Source organism: Artibeus jamaicensis, unplaced genomic scaffold (genome assembly GCF_021234435.1).
Source record: "Artibeus jamaicensis isolate MK-2021 breed Jamaican fruit bat unplaced genomic scaffold, CSHL_Jam_final contig_497, whole genome shotgun sequence".
NCBI lineage: Eukaryota > Metazoa > Chordata > Mammalia > Chiroptera > Phyllostomidae > Artibeus > Artibeus jamaicensis.
The window spans coordinates 7,112,586-7,137,592 of NW_026521863.1; the positions used below are offsets into that span (position 1 = coordinate 7,112,586).

Consider the following 25,007-nt stretch of genomic DNA (forward strand, 5'->3'; position numbering starts at 1 on the left):
ATTTTGCCTTATAGTCACAAACTGTCCTATCAATGAAGTCAAAAGATAATTTGCTCTAAAATATCACATACAGTAGTTACATTAGCAATTTCGTCGACTATTTTGCTAAAAAAAAAAAAACTACATTGCTTTACAATAATACTATGAATATCAAATAACACAACCATCAATGTGAGTTCTTCAAGGAAAGATATTCCTACTACGAGGACAGCATTCTCCTAGCTGGTGAACAGGTAACGGTGCCAAGCAGAGTGTACTGAGCTGCAAAAACCTCTGAGAGAGAGAGAGATGCAAAAACACGGCCTCCAATGTGTCTTCACCATCTCCAATTTAAATGAGCCTAAAAAGTTGTGCAATCGTTGCTCAAAAAACATCCTCCTTCTTCATACAATACATACACTGTTGAATTTTTAAGTGTTTTTTTCCAAATGAGAAATCTATGGACTTACAGATTTCTCATTCCAATTTTCTAATTGGAAGAGAGAGCTGGAGAGGAAAAGAAGGAAAAAAGATACCAAAAAGCACTCAACAGACAAAAAGGGTGAAATCACTCTTAACACCACTTGAGCCCTGTGAAGCCACACACTTACGAATTCACTGATCAGTTCCAGACAACACACTCAGGAAACAAACTCACTACAGACCTACTGAATGACAAAAAGTGGGAATGGTGAAAGAAAACAAATATTACATGCTTTGCCTCTAAGATCAATTAGCACTGTAATTCATGACACACACAATGAAGTAAAAGGGGAAAAAATGCAAACAGTTAAAGTTCATCCTTTTTTTGAACCCATCATTATTTCTAAGACCTGGCAGCAGCGACCCCAAAGCGCACGGCCCATGATGGCTCCCAAACGCCTCTCGTCACACAGACCCTACGTCAGATGAGCAGACGAGTTTGTACTGAAAACCATTTAGCAGCACAGTTGAAGGCTTTGCTTTTATTTATTTTGCAGCTTGATATCTCATAATGAATGTATGTCCCTGCCATAAGCCAAGCCAAAGAATTTCCATAAAATACAACTCCACATGCTAAAATACCATGGACTACCCACAACACATATCCTTCCGTTCAACACCCATATGTTTGATTTGATATCTAATACTATATTTCACACAAGCGTCTCTGCAGTTTGATTTGAAGCAGTTAGGATAACACTTTTTGCCGGTGTTAAAATGACTGCAAAGCTCAGTCGACACAGCCAGCAGACTCCCCTCTGAATTGCACTTTAATATGTTGACTTTCTGGTTTACAGAAACCTTACTTACGCACAATATGGAAGTGTTGCTTGGGGTGGGGGTTTCATTTTCCAAGCGAAACAACAACAGGGCATGTTCTGGAAGGAGTCAATTAACACCAGGCAGTCACGACACACTAGAATCTTTATCTGTTTCAGCCCTAGGAAGCTCTGGGGCAGGTTGGGGTGCAAGGGCAGTGGCCCGAGAGGCAGGCAGTGTGGGGGAGTGAGAGCGTCGGCAAATCTCCGATGGAGCCGCAGCAGCAATCTGCAGAACGCAGGAGAGGTGAGGCGAAGCCATCAAACACACCTGCTGGGGAGATTTCGCGACCACCTTCCCTGGGTAAAAGCCTGTTTGCTCTCCTTTTAGATCCACGGTCTGCCTCCTCCGGCACTAACCTACCCTGGTGCCTCATCGCTCTGAGCCCGGGATGCAGTGACTGAGGGCACAGGCAGCGATCAGTGAGGCCTGGGGCCTGGGGCCAACTGTCGAGTCTGCCACCCTTGTGTGGGAGCCACAGGACGGAACAGAAGTGACCAGCTCTCGTTCAGCGGAAGAACCTCTGGGTTCCAAACGTGGGAAATCTAAGCCCAAGTACCACTGTGCCCCAGCTGTGGGAACACGGACAACCGTCACCATACGCGTCCTGCGTCTCCATCTGCTCACCGGGGCTACCTGCTCTGCTAATCCACAGTAACACTATCACCAGCCGTGCACCAATCCAGCTTGGGTTCTCCATGGATGCTACCATCACTCATTAAACTACAGGTTGCAGTGGAAGCTCTGGAGTATTAACTATTCCCTAGGTTTTGCCTTGAAAGAGCAATTTCTAAATATAATACCTCAGCTGTCTGGAACTAAAGTCTAATTCTTTAATGATCAATATTGTTTTTGTTTTAATCAATCTAGATGCAGGGCTTTCAAAGAAATATATGCTTTTCTGACAGCTTCGACCAAACAGTCATTCTAACACGTGTCAGCAGGCCGGGACCTCACCCAGTGCTGGTGCCGCCAGCGGTCCATGCAGCCCCAGAGTGGACTCCCGTCCCACGCTGTGCTGTCTGCTCACGTGCCCGTGAGGCATTCAGCCATTGCTTGTCACCCTGAACGTGATCCCCAATGGAATCTGCTGAGGACTGAGAAACCCACTACATTGTTAAAACAATAAAGGATCAGTCCATGAGCTTTCACTGCTTTGTGAAATTGATTTTGGCTACTGAGAGTCTTTTTCTTTATCTCTTAGCTCTCAACCACAGTCAGGGTCAGTGAGATTACCAGACTATTGCATGCAAGAGAGATTTACCCAGGAATTACCGAGCACCTGGAACCACGGGCTGAGGGCTAAGGGCTGAGGGTACAAAGCCTTTCTGGCTCAGACCTCGCCTCTTCCCTGAGCAGCCCAGCCCCGATTCCCCCATCTGCATGCCAGCCCCCGATTCTATTTCACCAGAGGGGAGATGGTCTGGTTCAGTTCGTGTCTTTACGTCTGTCCTCCTCACTAGACTCAGCTTCCACACTCACCGTAGGCTTCCTGGAAGAGGGCCGGCCAGACCTAAGTGTTTGTTGAATGAATGAACGATGTTGTTCGGTGGAATGATAAATTGAGCTGTTGTAAAAAATTTTAAAGCAATGAACGAACACATTATAAAACTGAAATCACCTGTACCATCCAAATCTTTGATACACGTTATGTTCAGCTTCATCCAATAGCCGGAAACACTGAACCTCACCCCAAGGCAGCCTCAGGCCCTTGGCTGTTCACCGCTAACCCTTGAAGTCATTACTGTCCAAACTACTGGATTTAGAGCGCGGTTTGAATAAAAAGATTATCTCTAAACTAAACTAAAAGGACGTCTCTAGAAAATCCTGGGATGAGAGCTTTGGCTTGTTATTTAAAAACCAGAACTGACTTCACTTGTTTCTAAAAACTTTATTCTGATTTTCAAAGAAATATGAATGCTTTCAAATAGTATTAGAGAGGAAAAGCACAGCTAGAAATGACTCACTCACTCTAACATTTACTTTAGGAAACTATTTGGATGAAGGATTTGAGTATTAACTTGCACATCCGTGTATCACGTTAAATGTGCAGAGTTCCAGGCTCCGCTTTTCACTTCACCTAACCCTGAACTTTATGCTCACACCCCAAAACTGAAGAAATAATCAAGGTTCATCCTCCCCTTTTTATTCCTAAAAAAAATATTTAAAAAGCAGTTGACCCACAAAGTTTAAAGGTGCACTGACTTACAGGCCAGCAATTCCCCTCGTGAATAAATTCATGCCAAAGACACCCTCACTGAGTCCCCACAAGGACACCCGATGTAACTGCTTACGGAGGCCAGAAAGAGAGCACAATCAAACCCTGCCACCACAGGTAAATGGAGAAACGCATTTTGCTGTAGTCACACAATAGAATTCTATACAGCATTCAAAAAAAGCAAAGTAGTAAGACCCACATATCAAAACAGTTCAAATCTAAAAATTATAATGCTGAATTTAAAAAGAAAGCAACAAAATAAGTGCATGTTAATTCAACATGATACCATTTATGTAAATTTTAATACACAATAGTACATATTGTTTATGAAAATAATATATACAGTCCAACTACAAAAACACGCCATGCACTGAAAAGGAAATATATGATCCTCTCTAGAGAGGGGAGGGGGAAAAAAGAGGGTGGACCGTCAGCCTTGCATTTTTTCCCTTTAAAAAAGAGAGAAGCCGAGACAGCAAAATGTTAACAACACCTATAACCTTACTGTAGTTACTCAAGTGTCTACCATATTTGTTTCTGTGCTTTTCTGTGCGCCTGATTATTTCGCAATTTAAACTGAAGAAGGCGTTGCCTCCACCACATCCCAGGTTCCAGCACCACCAGCCAGTGGAAGAGTCACAGGAGAGGCTGCGGCGCCCCCCTCTTCCCCCCGCAGAAGACCCAGGGAGGGCTGGACAGAGGGGTGCTGCTCCGCCACTTTATTTAGAGTCCCAGCTAGGGCTGTGCTCCAGGACCACTCGCCACCACACCCCCCCAAACGCCACTCCAAGATAAAGACTTCATCGGGGTCTTCTAAATTTCCTGTGGACCAGCCAGTCTCTGAGGGAGGCACGTCAATGCCAGCGTTTCTCTGTACTTTCCTGCAGGGAACACTAATCTAACGAAGTTAACAAGGAACAAGACCTATAGTCAAAAATGTTCCAGGAATACATGCACTATAAAAATAAAACATAACGCCAATTAACACATTAAAGGACCTGTGAAATCCTTAAAGAGTTAAGAAGCCCCTCCTCTTTAAGTCCGCTGTTTCTCTGGTGCATCTGATTGCAAGCACACCACGCACCCCCGGATGTGAAATTCCAGGGAGGCGGAGCCTCCACAAGGCAGCCCCTGGGGCCCTCAGAACTCCCAGCCCGCAGCCCCGCAGCAACAGCTGAGTATCTGCAGGCTGAACCTCGGGAATCAGCACGTAAATCACCTGCTGCAAATCGCACACCACTGACACATAAATGTAAGAGCTTTCTGCCTTGGGCTACGCCCTGGTCCAGTCCAATGTTCTGTCTCTACAACAGCTCATAAAAACACTGGGAACAGAAATTATAACCCACTTCGATGTGAGCTGGACAGTTATGGTAGGAAAACATACCTTAGTTTCGGTTACGGATCCGTCACCTCTGCCTTATCTGAATCTATGTACATGATCAGCCTGTCCTTCCTTTTGGAGGGAAACAGTTAAAGATCAAAAGAATGACACTGGCCTAAAGGCCAACACAGACAGCCTCACAGAGGTAAAACTCCCCACTTCCCAGTTCCAGCGTCCTGATTGGACGCTATGCAAGGGGAGGAGCACTCCTCTCCCTGGACAAAAGACCGACTGTTCTTTTCTCACTGTGGTAAGACGCACATAACATAAAGGGCACCCTTCCAACCACTCTGCAGTGGACGGCTCAGTGGCGTCGCGCGGGTTCACACCATCGCACACCCACTGTCACATCCACCTCCAGGGCCTCACCACCCCGACGGAAACCCTGCACCCACCCTCCCCTACTCCCCCCCCCCCCGCCCCTGCCAGCCACTATTCTGCGTTGCTCCTTCATGACTTTGGTCACTCTAGGTACCTCCCGTAAGAATAATCCTGTAATATTTGTCCTTCCGTGTCTGGCTTATTTCACTTAGCACAATGCCTTCAAGGTTCATTCACGTTATAGCATCAGAATTCCACTCCTTGATGAGGCTGAAAACCACTCCCTTGTGAGTTTATGCCACATGTCGTTTATCTAGCCCTCCACTGTGGACACCGGGTTGCTGGTGCCTTTTGTTATTGTGAGTAACGGGGCTACGTGCATGGCATACACATACGTTCCAGTGCTTGCTTTCACTTCTTTCAGATATTCTCAGGGTGGAGCAGCTGGATCACACAGTGGCTCTAGGTTTAATTTTTCTGAGAAACCGCCACACTGTTTCTCACGGGGACTCTACCATTTTCTGTCTGCCAGCAGCACGCAAGGGCTCCACACTCCCCACATCCTGGACATTACTGCTGATATTTTCTGCCTGTTGCGTAATGCCCAGCCTAGTGAATGTGAGGAGGTATCACACCTAGCTGTGAGCCTGACTTTCATTTCTCTAATGATTAGTGACGTTGAGCATCTTTCCACATGCTTTTTGGCCATTCATTTATCTTCCTTGAAAAACTGTCTCCCAGTCCTTTCCCCATTTTTCAATTAGGTTGGTGTTTGTTGTTGAGTTGTAAGGGTGTTTTTTACATATTATAGACATTAGTCCCTTATGTGATATTTGATCTCCAAATAGTTTCTTCTATGCTGTGGGTAGCCTTTTCATTCTCTTGATTGAGTCCTCGGATAAACAAAAGCTTTTAATTTTAACGTAGTCCAACTTATCTGTCTTTTGTTTTGTTGCCCGTGCATTTGGTTCCACATTCAAGAAATCATTGCCAAAGCCAATGTCATGAGGCTTTCCTGTTCTCTTCTAACAATTTTATAGCTTCATCTCTTGTGTCTAGATGCTGTAATCCATTTCGAGGAAATTTCTGCATGTGGTATAAGGTAAGGGCCCAACTTCTTCTTTGCGAAGACCAACTGTTCTACTCTATATAATGTTCACAGCAGTTTCAGGTCACAGGACCTGAAAAGCACAGCTTTTCTGTCCTGAGCAGCACAGCAGGGTTTGGTGTCTACACGTTCCTTCGGAACTATATAAACTGTACGTATACTCAACAGACTGTATAATCTGTGTACGTAAAATTCAAAAACAGGCAAAATTAATTTACAGTGACGGAAGTTGCACTGGTGGTTGTAAGATATGGGGACCGGCCAGAAGACAGGAGAAAACTCTGAGTGATGAGTCTGAAACTTAATAGAGGTGGTGGATTTGTGGATAAATGTATCTGTCAAAAACTAATGAAAATATATACTTCACACCTGAGCATTTTATTGTATGTAAATTGTAACTTTAAAAAATGCTAGTGGGCCCTGGCTGCTGTGGCTCAGTTGGTTGGAGCGTCATCCTATAGACCAAAAGGTTGCAGGTTCCATTCCCAGTCAGGGCACACACCTGGGTTGCAGGTTCGATCCTCAATCAGGGTGCGTGCGAGAGGGCAACCAGTGAATGTTGCCCTCTCACATCAGTGTTTCTCTTTTCCTCTCTCCCTTTCTCTCTTTCTAAAGAAAGCAATACAAAAAGGTCCTCAGGTGAGGACTTTTTAAAAAATACTGGCAATGTATGTATATATACTTAATTACAAAAGTAACATCTAAATTTCCTCCTATTTTTATATTTTTTACATAAAAAACATTCCTGCCTTACTTAACCCTAGATATAAAGTTCCTGGTTGATAATAAATAAATGTTCCTAGGCATTTAACAAGAGATTTTCATATTTTTCACTTTACATAATCCAAAATATTATACAGCAGTTGGGCAAATTTAAATAAGCCTGGTGAGTGTGCAAATTCAAATATCTAAGGCAAGACACAATATGTAGAGAAACAACAGCCCTTTAACCGAGAATTCAACTTTTAAGAATTTATCTTAGCCCTGGCTGGTGTAGCTCAGTGGATTGAGCGCGGGCCTGCGAACCAGACAATCGCAGTTCGATTCCCAGTCAGGGCACATGCCTGGGTTGCAGGCCCGGTTCCCTGTAGGCCAGTTCCCAGCAGGGGACGCACGAAAGGCAACCACACATTGATGTTTCTCTCCCTCTCTCCTTCCCTTCCCCTCTAAAGATAAATAAATAAAATATAAAAATATTAGTAATAATAATTTTAAAAAAGAATTTATCTTAAGAAAAATACAAAACACGTATGCAAAAGATACGTATGGCCGGAGTTCGATGCACCCCATGGTAAAACCCTCCCTCGAAAACAAGGAAACAGGCTAGATGATCATCCGTAGAGACTGGGTAAAATAAAGGTGGAGGCATCAACGAAAGAGCACAGAGCCATTTAAAATTAAAGAATTTGATTGTGGATAAACATTTAATAACAAGGTCTGTCCATGGATTACTGAAGTGGAGTTAAAGGATGGCAGGTTACAAAAGCATGTGTGTGTGTGTGTGTGCATGCACATGCTGCGTTTGCGCATGAAACTGTTTCTGTGTGTGATGTGAGTAAAGAATAGCCTAGAAGAATAACAACACAATGTTATCCGTCATTTCTTAAACCTACTCAGTGTTTTTCATGAATCTAGAACAAAATGCAATTTATTTTGGATTATTTATTGCTGTCTTTCTAAGAGTCATCAAAAAGTATATTATACCAATTTGTCTTTAACAGCAGAAGCCTCCTTAATTTTTGTTTTTCATCATAGGTTTGAGCCCCTCCAGGTAAATGCTACAAAATGAAAAGGCAAAAAAGCATGGGAAAAATCCTAAGATGGGAACAGCTACATTTTAGTCGTTACTGTGGCAAATCTGCTGGCTTCCAAATGCGCAGAAAGATCAAACACTATTTTTCACGCATAAGAGACAGACTGAAAATTCCCCACAGCTAGGAACACAGACACTCTGCCAGTGTGTGGCTGGAACAAGTGCATGAGGAAATTTTATTATGTCAACATGTCCAGTCAAAAATAATGTGCCAGAAGGTAATAAATAAAGTTTACAAGGTCAAAATCCTACATCTGCTCCACAATCTACAGTCCCTTAAGCTAAGTTCCCAACTGAGACATCTAAGCAATTCAGTTGCGCTTTTTTCCCCATTTTCTTGTTTTAAAAAGAAAAATCTTATCCTCGGGCTTGACTAAGGGAGAAAAAAAAAACCTACACAATTTCCTGAAATTACTCCTTCATGCTTGAAAAATGAGAAACAATCAACAGACACATATTGAGCACTTACTGTATGCATTGCATACTACAGCTGAAGTCCTTCAAACTCTGTCCAGCTCCCCGTGAGCAACAGAAAACAGACAACCCGGGGTGGAAGGAGGAGCTGGCAGAGCATTCCAAAGTCAGACGATGTCTTCAGCCCCAGCACGGACTTGGTGGCCACGGACACAAACGAGCCAGCCACACAGCGCACACTGCTCTGGAGCCCACTCCCCGTGGACTCAGTGCCCTTGCTCCCGACACAACTTCTGGGCCACAGAGGGGGCTGTTGTTCTACAAGACTGAAATATAACCAACATATCTGGCTACTTTAACCATCCCCTGCAGCCTTTAGCTTTAAAATTTTTTAAATTATTTATTTACTTTTAGAGAGAGGGGAAGGGAGTGTACTAGAGAAGGAGCAAAACATCGGTCGGTTGCCTCTCGTACACCCCTGGCTGGAGACCCAGCCCGCAACCCGGGCCTGTGCCCTGACCGGTAACGGAGCCAGCGACCTTTCGGTTCACAGGCCAGTGCTCAATCCACTGAGCCACATCGGTCAGGGCTCCTCTAGCTTAAAACCTTTAAAAATGCCTACTGAAAAATTTACTTTCTGATTTATGAAACAAAGTTGAAAAGTTTTCATGTGTCATCAGTAATAAATCTTTTTACATGACCAGTTTGTTTTCTAACACTTCCTTAACAGGTACACACAACATTAAATTGTATGAAATAAGTAACAGTGACAATAATATACACGTAATCTCTCTCAGATTTCTTTACAATAATTAATTGCTTGCAAAATTTCACTGTTTATTCTAAGTCCCACTGCTCCATATTCAGCGAATCACAGCTTAAGCGAATGCCAGGTCAGACCAACATTCAGAAGAGCAAATGTGCTTGCTATACAGCCGTGGGACTAAACGGGGTCTGGCTCATGACCTCAATTTCCCAAACTCAGAGACACGTCCTCGACAGCCTTTGCTTCCTCTTCATAACCGCCATCATTCTATTATCCACAAATTTATTTATACCCTTCTCAATTTACATTTCTAGTTCATGCTACCTCTTGAGGGTAACAAGTTCAGAAACATTATTATCCGTTTTGTAAAGTGGTACATCCTCTAGCTTTCCTAAAATTAACTGCAAGCTTCAAGGAGTGCCCCTCGTGCTAGTGTACAGAGTGTGGTTAGCAAATGTATGGCCCACCAGCACAAGCCAAAGCTTCTTTTCCAACACATAAAAGATTCCCCTGTCAGCTGCTCTCCAGCTTGCTCTGTGACCCGACTGTTTTCACTGGCTGATCTAAACTGCTCCCACTTGGTTGGTCTCCGAGGCACAACCATCGCTGGAACAGCACGAATGATTCCAAAGGCCCAGCAAGCACAGCTGTAGCAAAGTAAGATTACCTCCTCAGTTCCTTTTGGAAAGGAACCTCTAGGCACGGTCTGTCTCCCCCTCTATCTCCCAACCACAGCTGATTTCACCTCTCCATCCAGGTCGGCCAACTAGAGAGGATTCCATCTGAGTAGTCATAAGATGCAGCATTCATAGGCAAAAGTAAATAAATAAATAAAATTTTAAAAAAGAAGCTTCCTCTCATTTATAACCAGTGTTGAGCTAAAGTTTTACTGTACATAAAATTAACACACAAGAGTGTAATTGTAGTTTTATGCTCAAGGGCCCTAATTATGCACTTTAGAACACTTTCCTACCAAGGATCCATCAAGGGCATTTGCTGTCACAGTCCTATAAAGTCTACAGTGCACTTTTTGATAAAACAGAATATAACAGGAAAAAATTACAGTTTCAGAGAGAAAGTATGTCTGTAACACAGAGCACAGTAATCGCATCCTAAAAACTTCAGCTAAAATAGGAACGTACTCCCAACATATACAGATGTGGTGCGGGCCAGGGTGCCCGAGAGCAGAAGATGGTTAATTCGCACAGCTCTTCCAAAAAGCCAAGAGCCGCCACGTGAAATGAGTGGGCCAGCGTCTCTCCCAGGTCGTCCTGCGCAAGAAACGCTCATCCTGGGTCTGCGTGCCCCACACACGTGGGACGCGAGAGCTCCGACATCTGGGCTGTGGGCATCGCCGTTTTAAAAAACAAAAGGCATTTTCCATCCCAAACCTATGAGGTCATTTTGAAATTGGAGAAGCCCAACCAGGAAATGCACCCACATGACTGGCACCAAGTTCTGTTTCAGTGCAGGTCACAGAAAGCACAGAGAAATGACGGGCTCTGGGGCATCTACAGCAACAAGCAGGCCAGTTCTGCTAACAGAAGCAACAATTTCCAGGAAAAAGTGACTTGAAAATAAAATAAAGAAAGGAAAAGGCCTGTGCTGCCTCACAGGGGTGCCGTTATCCCCATCCCAGAAAGTACTTTTCCACGAAAAGAGGCACATGATGTCATTTACCCAGTAACAACTACGCCTCATTGGAAAACAATGATCTTTCTTGTTATATTATTGCCCAAACCGCCACAGGTAGTTCCGAATCAGTAAGTATAATCTTCTAGTTGTCTCAATTTTTAAAAGATTACAAAATAAAAATCAGAACAATACAGCAGAACCTAACACACGTTAGGGCAGCAGGGTTTCCTAGTGACACTTTAAAGTGAGTGTGAGTGTCAGGCTGCAGTCGCTTCCTGTTCTGAAAACCGCCCACGTGGTCCACGTGCTCAGTAAGGACACTGCTTCCCACACGCCAGCACGGCTGCGGGGATGGAGAGAAGCGTCTTGCCCAGCTGCCCCCTGGCCAGAGATTTCTGTGTCTATGAAGCACAGGGAGGAGCCAAGAGCTTTCCCACTTTCCTACACAAACCCAGCTGCCAAACCGGGTGGGCCAAAGGGGCATTTCAGAGAACCTCAGAGATGGCTTCTGCTGTGGCTGCAATGTCCACTCCGCAGCCGCGAGGCTGAAACACGGGCGGTGAACATGAGGCTGAACAGACCGTCCCCGTCTGAGGTATCTACGGAGCAAACGGGTTTACCACGGTACAGCCAAATTTTACATCAGCCAAAGGAAAGACAAGCGACTGGTATCTTCCATGGAGGTGAACTTGATGGTGGGGGTACGGGACGAGCAAGACCATTCTCAACAGGGTCCTTCTACCTTGGGGGTTTTATACCATGCACACCAAGTCCTTAATCGTGTGCACATACTGGCACATGTGAGCATGTGTGTGTGATTTCTTAGCACAGCTTCAAAGTTGTATCTTCTTTTAATGGAAGTAAGTAATTATATCATTGCCCACAGTCCCCAGCTCACCCTCCGAGGGTGAGGGGGCCGGGTGCCCCTCTGTCTACAGCCTCTGTCGGGTTGGCCACAGTGCCCAATGCGTTTTTTCCGCACAATGGCTCGAGCACCATGTAGGTGTCTTTAACTTCATTCGAAACAATTTTGTTGGATTGCACTGTGACAACTATTATATCGGTGTGTATTAAAAAAAAAAATCAAAATCAGTAAATTTTTGTGCTGCCATTTTAACACTGAAGATGGAAGAAGATATGTAGCACTTTCAGCATATTCTGCTTTATTATCTCAAGAAAGGTAAAAATGCAAGTGAAACACAAAGAAATATTTGGGACTTGTATGGAGAAGGTGCTGTGACTGACTGAATGTGACAAAGGTGGTTTGTGAAGTTTCTTGGTACTACTGACATTTTGCTGTGGGGCTGTCTCATGCACTGGAAGGTGTTCAGCAGCACCCTGGCCTCTACCCACTAGAAGCCAATAGCAGGAGCTAGCTGACACACTCAAAATATCCAAGTCAATCAAGTTACTGGTGAAAATGAAAAATGTGCCTTGTTTTACAGAAAAAAAACATAACGGACTTTTTTGGCCAAACTAATATCTTTTTTTTCCCCTCTCCTGCCAGAGGGAGGGAAGGAAGGAAGGAAATGATTTTCACATCTGAGTTGATGAAAATGTGAGTAAAAAAACCACCAATCCCCTAAAAAACGGGAATCTCAAAAACTTATTGTGTTAAACATGATCATCTGAAAATACAGTCTGCGTGTTTCATAAGATACTTTTAAGGGAAAAACACACACTCATTAACCTCTCTACCCCTAAATATAAATGACGCATACGGTGGAAACTGTATGACTGGAGAAATAACAGCGATGGTAACGCAGAAGGGTCAGACTTCTTAACACACCGCAGCCAAGACCCCCCCAGGCCATCAGTGCCTCCCTCCGAGGCTGAAGACCCGGCAGCATCAGTGCAGAATCTGAGCCAGTCCCGGGGCCGGGACCCGGCCCTCTGCTGCACCCTCCCTGGGTGGGTGCACAGAGCTGCAGGGAGGCGGGGAGGGGGCTGAAGGCTCTGTCCTGTGCTACCCAGGACCAAGACTGGCTTCAGGTGAGCAGACCGAGCCTTTTCCTGTCACCCCGACTTTCGGAATGTGAGGAGGGAGAGGAAAGGAGTCTGTCTGCATTAGAAGATGTTTCTACTACTAAGCCCTCTCTCTCACAGGCAGCAATTTGTCCCCAAACCCGACATGCAAAGGGGGAGACTGGGGGAAACGCATCTGCACATCAGTGGAAAACTGAGTCCTTGCATTTTAGTCCCTGGATCAAAGTCTGCGTTGGGAGCCAGGAGAGGCAGGGGGTGACAAAGACCCCCCAAAACATACCCAACACATACCTGGATCAATACATGGTTTGAAACAGAAAACCCTCCCCGGCCTCCTCGGAAGGCTACGCCCAGTCACACTTTACTGTGAATTACTTCATCACACATGGTCAGAACAGGCAGAGACTTCAGCAGTCACTGGTTCAGCCTCTCCTTACTAAGATCAAGGGCTAGGAAACCTGCACAGTTTCACCCAGCTCGAGTCACCAACAGAACTCAACTGTCTGTGCGCCTGTCCCCCCACCGCCCCGTGCCAACTCCACTCTGCCATGACACTCAGACCCTGAACAGGAGCGACATGTCGATGAAGCACAGAGGAGAGGCTGTAAACGGACCCTCCGCTGGAACCTGAGAAGCGGAGGGCGCTGCGGACACCCCGCTCTGTTCTAGAAGGGAGTTGGGGAACCGGAGAGAAGCAGTGGGAGTGGGGGCGGTGGTGAAAAGGAAGACAGGACAGGTAAAAAGGACACGGCTACAGGGGAAAATGTACACACTGGTCTGAAGCTTTAAAACTAAAATTTTTAAACCTAGGTGGTTTAGATTAATTCAGAAACTATTAGAATATAAGAGCTTTATCAACACAGACATCACACACTAAAGGCGGAAGCGGGCGGGGGAGCGCCGCTTCGTTTTGAGTCATTTAACACACAAACTTAACCTACAGGATAAACCTGTGACACCGAGTAACGGTTTAAACAGGAGCTCCACTATGAGGTTGAAGCAGTGTGAGGAAACGATGCTTTGGAAATAATACCAAAGCCCTGGATATATAAATACACCTCAAAGCAAATGTTTGTATAAAAAAGAGAAAATGATTAATTATTTCCCTTGAGAAAGAAGATCTGCCACTTTTTCCTTATTTCATCAGATGGAACTATGTGCCATATATTCCCAAAAGATTCGTCAGGAAAACATAAAAGATGTTGACATTTTAAAGTTATTAATAAAAAGACACCTGAGGGCAGGAAGAGGAAGATTTACTTCCTGTAGAATTTTCAACAAATTAAAAGTTTCACTTCTTTCTACCGTCTTCTCTGTATCAGCTATTCAGTAAAACTGGGCACTCTAACCTACGCATTACGAAAATTAATAATCATGAAGTCATAGTTAGTCCCCTTAAAAACTGTACTTCAGCACAGGGGCAAGCTCGGGCGGCCCACTGGAGGTGCCTGCGTCAGTGGACGGTGGGGAATCCGAAAGCCACTGAACTGTTTCTGCGTGAACGTGAAGGGCTAGAAAATAACTGTCCTACGTAAGACACGACCCTCCAATCTGATGACAAATAAGGATAACTGCGCCCAAATATTTCTAGTTAGACCATACTTTTACTTTATTTTCACTGTAAGAAAAGAAGGTCTTACACGCCATTAAGGTGAAAAGACCAGGCCTCAAACGGCATCATCGCACAACTACTTTTGCTCTCACGAACCCCTGAACGAACGCACCACACATGGTGGGGAGGGGGCGTGATTCCCAACCACTCTTCGGGCACAGCCAGTGCCCTAACCAGACTGGGGGAGTGCGTCAGACCAGCAGTTACCCAAGACCACACCGAGGTCAGGGGCCAGCTATAGACAAGGCATGAGTAATTGGTGAAGAATGGTCACATTTCTAACCAGAGACGCTGCAGTCAACAATCACTGAACACCTACAGCTGCATGTAACTGCCAAAGGAAAGAGTTAGCCAGGAGCATCCGGTCGTTTTGGTTCTGAAACATCTTGCCACTGCCCTCCACTTCCACACTGGTGGGAGCCTAATAAACCTAAAAATCACAGCCACCGTCCTAGCAGATGACAATCGCCCCACAGGTCCAGGACAAATTGACTGTTAGAGTTTGGGCACCCCATGCTCAACAGGTCCTAGTCCCCCTCACGGAACCTCCCCTCCCCCCACGGAGGCGTCCTGGCTGCTGCCCCCACTGCAGGCCCCTGCTCAGGCGGCCACGCCCTGCCATGCAGCTGATGAGGCAGGGGACGCCTGCCTGCAACTGGTTAACTAAGTCACTGTGTTTCCAGCAGGGTCGTCCTGCAAAAAGACCATATTCTAATTCTACTTTATGTCAACAACAACAACAAAAATTTTAATTAAAAAAATGGTCTCTTAAATTTCCATTAGAAGGAAAAGAGGATAGAGAATCAAAGGAACTTAAAAATACTGAAGGTAAATCAGGGAAATGGCTTTTAAATGTTTGGACTCCAAGTCAGAAGAAGAACTATGTTTTATATCACATTCTTGAACACACCTGACACCCTTACTACATGTGATGCATTCATATTTTATTCTCTCTTCCCCGTTTTAAAAATAGTTCTGGGTGCAGCCTAATACATTGCTTTCATGCTCCCACTAATAAATGATTCACAACAAACAGCTGTTTAAAAACGCTGCATTCAAAGTTGACTTTTTTCAGCAACTCTCAGAGAAAACTGTTCCAAGTGATGTTGTACCAGAAGAAATCAGTGTCCATGAGTACTGGTTCCTGAAGTGCCTCCCCCGACCACAGTTGCCACTGACACACCCTGCCACGCCAGCACAGGAAGAAAGCGCCCTCAGCTGCAGCAGGCCGACAGGATGCAGCTGGGATGGGGACAGGGCCAACCCCACAGAGCAGGGGACAACCCCCGAGCGTCCCTGCCACTCAGAGCGGAGACAGCAGCTCCTGGAAGGAAACAGGAATTGGAGCAAGGAAGGGCAGAGGACGAGGCCGCGACAGCCAGGTCCGGGTCCTGAGCTCACAATCCGGAGAACGGGTTCTGTTACGGAGAGCAGTAAGCATGGGCCAGCAAGGGCACACACCAACACAGAGCAGGACAGAAGACACGGAAAGTTCGGAATGGAGCACCAGAGGAGCCAAGGCAAGAAAAATGAGATGGGAGCAAATGTTACAATAAAAGAGTGAAGAGGAAGGGCTAGGTCTATTTTGATTTTCCGCACAGATCCCAAAGAAGAAAAGTAATGCATCGCAGGGACAGGGCAGCACATTTGGGGGGAGGAGCTGGGGAGTGAGGAGGACCCCAACTGTGGGAATCCTGAGGCTCCCTAGCAAGGAGGTCTTGGCCAGGGTTCTACAAATGTTCAGGCAAATAATCTTCCTGGGAGAAAAACCTGGAAAAAATCATTACTCCTTCTACCTGAAATGTGCAACAATGCCACCAAGAAGAATAAAGACAGCTAACGTAACGGAGAAGTTGAATGCTTATAAGGAAGACCGTTGTAGGAAAGAGGCACTGGGGAAGATGCTCTAAGAACGGGGAGCTTTGAGGTGTCTCACCAACGGTCCCCACCCAAACGACACAGGGGACAGAAGATACTGAAGGCAGCCATGGCAATGGAACTCGAATCTTAGAAAATACAGAAGCTAAGCTGCTGAGTCCACTCCCCCCACCTGGGGGTCCCCGGGCACTCCTCGGTCATAACCCCACTCTGACCGGGGTCCCCGGGGGCCTCCATCTGAAAACCCCTGCACCACGAGCGGCAGCATGGGGCTCACCGGCTCTGCCTCTCCTCCGAAATGACCCACCACAGCAACCACCACCTCATCATCAGACCTTCTCATTGGTACCAACTACCCCCCAAATACCATCTCGGACAGTAGCAATATTTCATCTTCACACACAGCACTTTAAAATGGTCCTGGGTAACCTGGCTGGTGTAGCTCAGTGGATTGAGTGCGGGCCTGCAAACAAGACAATCGCGGTTCGATTCCCAGTCAGGGCACATGCCTGGGTTGCAGGCTGGTTCCCTGCAGGCCAGTTCCCAGCAGGGGACGCATGAAAGGCAACCATACATTGATGTTTCTCTCCCTCTCTCCTTCCCTTCCCCTCTAAAGATAAATAAATAAAATCTTTTAAAAAAATAAAAATAAAAAATAAAATGGTCCTGGGTAATTCCATCGCAATACCATGAAAAGGGACAAAATGAATCTCCTTTCACAGAGAAGAACCTTAAAATGCCTCGGAGTACGTGGCCCAACAGTGTGAGAATTGGTGCTGGATTCCTGGTTTCTGGATGCAGACAGGCCCAATAATTTAAAGAAAAGTGCAACAAGAATCCCTACCTGTTCCTACGCTTTGTTTTCCCAAGTGGGTTTCAAAGTTCTCTTCATTTTCCATTATACCACATGTACTGATTCAACATTTTCTTGACCAAAAGTGTCAACAGAATCATCCAAGGCCCTGCCGAACACCCAAATGTGAATAAGGCAAGATCCCTGCACACAAGCAGCTTACAAGCGAGAGAGAGAGAGAGAGAGAGAGAGAGAGAGAACACGTTTACGACTCAGTGTAAACGGGAGTCTGAGCAGGAACAGAGCGGGACAGCGGAGAGGGCACATCCCATCTGAAGCGGTGAGGACGCGGCCCTAGGACTTGAGGAAATGCTGTTCACACCTGAAGCTCCAGGCCCTGAACTGACGGAGGAAGGAAGAGTGCGCTCTGCTGAGCCTCAGAGACAGGAGCGCAGCGAGGGGACGAGGACTAACTAGCGCCCTACGATGCGAGGTCATGAGAAGGAATTTCAACTCGTTCCTAAAGTCACACTATGCAGAGAGCAGATGCTTTAAAAATGCTGGCTGCATGAACGTCTGACTCCATATAAATTTTATTTTAAAACACAAACATACAAATTACCACCCAAGTCATTGACTTATACAGCTAATTCTCAAATATCAACTGTGAATTGTCTGTGGGAAAGTCTAAGCCTTCTGCGCACCCCTTCAGAATGCCTCCTTACATCACTGTTCACATTAACCCAAATAACCTGCTCCCCCAGAAGTCAAATACTGTGCTGCAAAGCCACGCCTTAACCTTGAAGGAGCACCTACGGTCTGCAGAGACTGCGATGCCTGCTCCCCTTCGACCCCCGCGGACCAACACCTGCGCCGGAGCCTGGCCCCAACGCCGGGCAAAGGAGGAGGTTGAGTGCTGAGCCACAGACCCCATGAGTCCGCACACTCCGAGTTACTTAAAAATATGAAACAACTAAAAGTTAGCCAATGGCTTCACGTTTCTTCTGGCATACCATGAACTTCCAACCTGGCTTTTCCAAAATCTCAAAGACCACAGACCAGACCCCGGTGTGGGTCCAGAGAAGCAGCCCGAGGCTCGCCCTGGGTCTACACGGCAGAAAGCCCGCTACGGTGAGAAGAGGGGTCCACAGCGAGGCCGTTCCAGACCACCCAGCCCTGGAGCGTGGCGGGGAGAGCAGGGCTGGGGGCTGGCTGGCCCGGGTCAAGTCATAAGCCTCCGGCAGACGCCCGCAGGCCCACGTCTACACTTTGCAATGGCACAGACACAGGTGACTACCCTGCAAACCACTGCTGACCTCTGACAACCCACACGGCCTGCACAGACGCTGACAAACCTGCTCTTTGCCTCTTTCTCTCTACATTAGAAGTACGAGAAACCACCACCCACCGTTGTCAACTCAAAACTCGTTCACTACACAAAATTGACGAGTATTTTCTAAAATAATAAAAGCTTAATAACCACCATCCACCAAAAGCCATCAGTGCTTTTCTGCAAACCTTACACAATACACTTTAGATAACTGTAAAAATTTCTCGCTATGTACGAAGCACTGCGTTTGGCCCTGTGAACAGCACGCCAGCTTCCGGATGACCCTACAAATACTGTACAACGAGCTCTGGCCTTGAACAAAGGAAGCCCTCCCTGGGTTGATCTCCTTCCATCACCAGTATTCCAGGTTCTCCCGCCCCCCACCCCCGCCATCCCAGCCCTCTCTCCCTCTGCCACTCCCTACTGATGACAGGCAGGGTCATTCTTCACTTCGAGATGCCTCCTTCCCCACAAAATGTATCTACCTTCACTATCGCGGATCTGTCCGACTTTTAACTGCAGCCTGCTGCTCCGGCTCCCTGTCCTCTCTGTAACATTGACCTGCACTCCCTTACCACGGGGCCCCCACCCCATGGCTCCAATATGCCGAAGCGTGGGGGGCATCTGCACTCCCAGAAGGCCACGGCCCCCAGCAGAGATTTTAGACTTGTTAAATCTCCTAATGTTGGAAAGTTTCTTGCTGGTGACAGTTTGCCATCTGCTGCTGCAGAGTTTAAATTTTTATATTGTTGCTGTTTTTGCTTTCTTTTCCGCCCACCATCACGAAAGAGCTGGCTCTCAGTTTTCCTGCAAGACGTAGGAAAAACAGAGGGAACACTAAGTTTAACACACACACCTCTACATATATACCTACATGTACCACGTTTACTTCTTAACTCAACAAGAGGTGATGTAAAACTTTATAAAAACATTATATTATAAAGCCTGGCTCTGGCTGCTGTGGCTCAGTTGGTTGCACTGTTGTCCTATAAACTGAAAGGTCACAGGTTCAATTCCAAGTCAGGGCACATGCCGAGGTTGTGGGTTCAGTCTCTGGTCAACTGATGGATGTTTCTCTCACACATCTATGTTTCTCTCCGCCTCTCTCTCCCCCTCCCTTCCTCTTGCTCTAAAATCAATAAGCCTGTCCTCAGGTGAGGATTAAAAAAAAATGCAAAGCCTGTCCATATAACAGAAAAATTACCCAATACTCTTAAAATTCTTAAGAACTTGTGTGTTTAATATAAGAAAAACAACAACTAGAGTACCTCATGCACTACTTGTTTTGAGGCAGTTAATTCCCAGAACCTATTTGCCAGCGATAGAATCATTCAAAGTGCTCATCTCTGGCCCCTGCAGCATCTGTGAGGGGGACACGGATTCACAGGGGGCGAGGCGGTGGCCCCGTCCACTGAGTGCACATGCCAGAGCGCGGAGTCGTGGGGCACGGCCACGACAGCGCTCGTACCTTCCACTGCTCTGCTGATCGCACAGTTCTCCTGTGCTATTCTCCACAGCCGAGTGACTGTCAGGCCAACGCCACAGTACTGGTCCCATTGGAATGACATATGGCTTCAGTCAACCAGAGAGACGTTGAAGCATTAAACAACACGAGCAGACAGAAGAAGAATACAAACACCAAATTAGTGTTCACGGAACCAGCCCGGCTGGTGTGCGGGCCTGTCCGTGGATGAGGTTCCGAGTCGGTGTGCCCATGGCGAATGCACCTCCCCGAGCCCCTCAGGGCCCCAGGAAGCGGGGCCTGCAGGCTGGTGCCATGGGGACACGCCGCATGGAGTCTGGAGTCAGAGACGTGCTGGGCCACGCTCCGTGCTGCCCTCGACAGCCGCAAGTCCCTTGTCAGCCTGCATTACCTCTCAGCCCAGCAGCCTCCCTAACGCCACCGTTATAACAGGTATTACGTGCTCCTCCCCCGAGCTGAAGGGGGCGCTGTTGGGTAGACTCCCCAAAGGTCAGTCACTGCATAAGCGACCAGGACAGCAGCACTGCCCTCACTCTGGACACCTTCCGAAGGCACACGCACGGACTGCAGCAGTGGCAGCGAGGTGAGTGCCCGTCCGGGCTTGGGCTGCCCAGGCGATTAACGCTCTGCCGTTACCTGGATAATTCCTCTCCATATGAGTCTGACAGGGGGCTGTGAAGCACTGACTGATGACTTGGTATTCGTCCTGTAGCTCCTAAAACCCACAGAATTTCTAAGTGAGGAAAGGGGCTCATGGCTTGGAGAACCAACCAGTGATGAGAGGGTCGGAACTTTCCACCTTGGGGAGCAGCGAGGGGCTGGAGGTTGAATCAGTCTCCAGTGGCTGATGATTCAGTCAGTGCTGCCTATGCACCGAAGCCTCCATAAACACCCAAAAGGAGAGGGTCAGAGAGCTTCGGGGGTGGAGAGCACGTGGGGGGGGGGGGAGAATGTGCTCAGAGAGCACGGAAGCCGCCAACCCCTCCCCCGTCCCTTACCCCAGGCATCTCTCCCTCCTGACCATTCCTGCATCCTACTCTTGTATAAGAAACTGGTGACTTATTAAATGAAATGTTTCTCTTGAGTTCCATGAGCTGCTCCAGCAAATGAACTGAATCCAAGGAGAAGGTCATTAGAAACTCGGGATCTGTGGCCAGTCGGTCAGAAGCACAAGTGACAACCCAGACTTGTGACTGGCATCTGCGGTGGGGGTGAGCGGGTTCTTTGGCAGGACCATGGGATCTGAGGCTGTGTCTAGGTAGACAGTGTCAGAATGGAGTTAACCTGTAGGACACCCAACTGGTGTTGAGAACTGATTGGTGGTGTGGGAAAAAAACACATGCATTGTAACTAGGGTCTGAGCTGTAGAGCCCAACTCTGCCCCCTAACAGACACTCACCAGCAACTGGGGTACTGGCCCGTGACCCAGGGTCAACCACCCAAATGCACACACCACGGCCTTTGCCTCATCTCGTAACAGGAAGAAACAAGGGCAGGAAGACTATTTCCTGGCAGGGCCACTCGGCTTCAGGTGAGTGTTGTGAATGTGTGTTACCAGGACACCAGCGGAGTGATGATACAGGACAAGCTGTGGCATCGCATACAAAGTGACAGAAGATACCTTCCCTGTCCCCGTGACCTGGTTTTGGCATCGTCCTCATACTGTGGTCTCCCGTGTGCCTGTCCTCCTTGCTGGCCCAGTTCTCCCACCTCCCTGGCAACTCAGTGAGCTTCCCAGCAGCCTGTCTGCACTCCGATTCCGGCACGGGCTGGCCAGACCGGGCTTTCACTGTTTACAACTAACTCAGGGTTCTGGCTGGTAAAAGCAGGTTCTGAAACGGCAGAGAAGTAGGGAAGCTACAGAACTTCAAAATGTGTAGCACAGCAGAGCAAAAACAGAAGACAGCATGACACACAAATGTCATGATACACATGACCAAGGACAAGAGCAACAAGAGCCGTATCGCTCAAAACAGTTTAGGTAACTAACCAAAAGCCACGAATGAACGTAGTTATGTGAGAAGGTCCACGGGTCATATGGAATAAGATTCTCGAGGCAGGCAGTTCGACTGTATTAGATGAAGACCACAAGTTTGGTCACCAGCGGAGACCAAGAATTTCGGCGCAAGGAGAGAGGGGTTCACTGAAGTCGAAGCTGACTACGTGTGGGTGGGGACCAGCAGGCAAGCAAGATTTCACAGAGAAAGTAACACCTGAAGCCAATGGGGCAGGGGGCGGCGGAATGGCTAAGTTCAGACGGGGACGGATAGTACGAGGACACACGGAGGGAAACTCTCCATGGTGTGCTCTCACGCCGCAAATATTCCCGCAAACTGATGCGCAGCCGTGGGAGGGAGGGCGGCCGGCAGAAGACATAGCTAGAGAGGGAGACAGGTCAGGTCAGAAGGGCCAGGCCATCCCGCCAAACAGTTTGGATTTTATTTTAAACAGGAATTCCTAGAAGAACTGCATTCAGGAGAGTGACATATCCCATTTACAATTTGTTTCGGCAAGATTATTCTGAAGACTCCATGTGAAGGAGTAATTGTGCTTTAACTGGTTCTGAACCATTTGGGAGTTATACACACTTTGAGAACACAATGATCAGAAAAATGCATGTAAACACATCCGTGACATTTTTAATATTTAATTCCGAAGAGTACACAGCCTCCTGAAGTCCATCTGTGAACATTCAGGGGGCCTCGAAGTGAGAATAATCTAGAAGCATGAGAGAAACAATTAGCAGAGGACTAGCTGAAGGGACGCAGCGATCACCCACAGCGGTGCAGGCAGAGGGCTCAAATCATGCGCAGGCTAGGGAGCGAGAGGACAGAGCAGGTCTGACTTACTCTGCAGGAACCAGCGCCCGGCTGGGTGTGGGTGGAGAGGCGGGAACAACAAGGGTGACTTCCAGAGTGATGACTGAGGTGACTGGGCAGCACCATGGTTTCACGGGGACAAATGGAGGACTGGGGGAGAGACTATCCACAGAGATACCAGGGTGGGGATACCCCACTGGGGATCAGAGATCTGTCTCACACTGACCAGGCAGCGTCCCTGGACCAGCAGGCACAGCAGAGGCTACCCGTGACGTTGAGATGGGGCAGCATTGAGAGGGGACAAGTCAGGCCAGGGCCCACGAGAAGAGCCGGGACCCAGCATTCGGTCCACAGGCCAGGAGGGCCTTGGGGTCAGTGAGAACACCCCCGTGGCAGTATTTCACGAAGGGGAACACAGAGGTACTGGTCCATGCATGTGGTCCCTCTGCAGGGGCCCCTCAGTGCTGTCTACTCTATCAAACAGAGAGCCTGGATAACTTCTTTAAACAACTCTGTTCGGTGGCCAGCAGGTGCAGTAAGAAAATTAGCAGTGTAAACCACAGGTACAGCCCTCACTCTTTTCAGAGCCCTGACTTCAAAGTGGCTAGTGTGTGCCAGTGAAGTGTTTTCAATGTGCATGTAGAACACACACAGAGTTTGGAATATTAATACACAGGACACTTCCGTGTGAGACACTGAAAATCTCGAAAGGAATTTTCAACCTCCTTGCAGGAAAGCAATTCCTTCAACAGAAGTATTCAGCACATTATACAATATAAACATGTTATTCAGAGAAATGTACAACACAGAAGATTTGCATCACATTTACCACATTTGTCAGCCAAAATGCAGCACTCTCGTAATCTCCAACAGAGCCGCGCAAAACCTCGGTGATATTAAACAACAACAAAACGTGGCAGTTGGCCATCCTTCTATTAAGAAAAGGAAAACATTCTCAGTAAGTACAGCTTTCTTTGTGACTTTTTCCCTCTTAAGAACTCGTTTCAAACAATAGCTCACTGGCAAAAGCATGATATGGTTTAAATGTGGGCAGAGTCTGGCATCTCAATTTTCTGAGCAGAAGTTGGTGGGAGAAAGATGGACAATTTTAGGCTTCTATTATTCTCACATTAAAACAGGGTATGAAATAAAACTAACAGAAGCATTAACTCAAAATATAATTCAGCTGAGAGTATAACTCCTTTTCACCTCACTCAGCTTTTATCACTGGGCATCGTAAGTGCAGTTAATTTTGAATGAATGACAAACGGCTTCGTACTTTTCTAGGGAACAAAATATAGATGTCACTGACGAGGCTGAACGAGGGACACAGATGGAGGAAAGCGAACGGCACTCAGTTAACAACTTGCAAAGCTCGGAAATCTGATCGCCCAGTACACAGTCACAATAACTTCCTAAGAGACTAAAGAATTCTTTCCTTCCGCATCACGGGTTTTGGGCTTCACAGCATCCTGCAGTGCTACGGTCCTCACCGCCAATTAAATTAAGGTGTGGGGAACAATAAATAAATGGGTATCAGACTCAAATATTTACCCAGCTATGACTCTTGATCCACATACTGAAACAGGTAATTTGAAGATGCCTTTTCAAAGTACACGGTACATTTTAGGTGAAAGAAGATGTTATGTGTCAATTAGATTCAAACATTTCACTGATCAGCTACTTCAAGTAGGCTGTTCTACTTAAGGGCACAGCTGGGAGGTCAAGGTGGGCCTCCCGCTCCAGGAATCCTGACAGAGCAAAGGTCAGCCCCTGGGTCACCACCCGTCAACGTCCAGCATGCTGGGACCTGAGGAGACACACGCTCAAGCCACGTTATGGAAACAAACAACAGCTCCGAGAAGTGAGCGAGGCTGAGCTCGGAGGAGCAGCCAGAGGTCCCAGAGACAGAGGCAGACAGATCCGAACTTTGGAACCACAGCTAATGGCATAATAATCCGTGTGGGGCAGGTTTACGGAGGCAGGGTTTGTGTAGAGGGGATGAGAGACCGGAGAGAAGGCGCTGAGACGGGGCAGGCCCCAGGCCAGGGCGGCGTGGGTGGCACTGAGCCGGGCGCTGGGATCTCTGAGAGTCCTCATCCAGGGGTGGGAGGGGAGATGGAGCGCCCGCCCAAAGGTGGGCGTCGACTCGCTGCCGTCCCCAGA

At 47.2% G+C, this 25,007-nt stretch overlaps 1 protein-coding gene across 11 annotated transcripts in view; it reads right to left on the bottom strand.

The window, feature by feature from the left end:
• ARID1B (AT-rich interaction domain 1B) overlaps positions 1 to 25,007 on the bottom strand; it is a 396,315-nt gene that overhangs the window by 276,745 nt on the left and 94,563 nt on the right. The window lies entirely within an intron of this gene.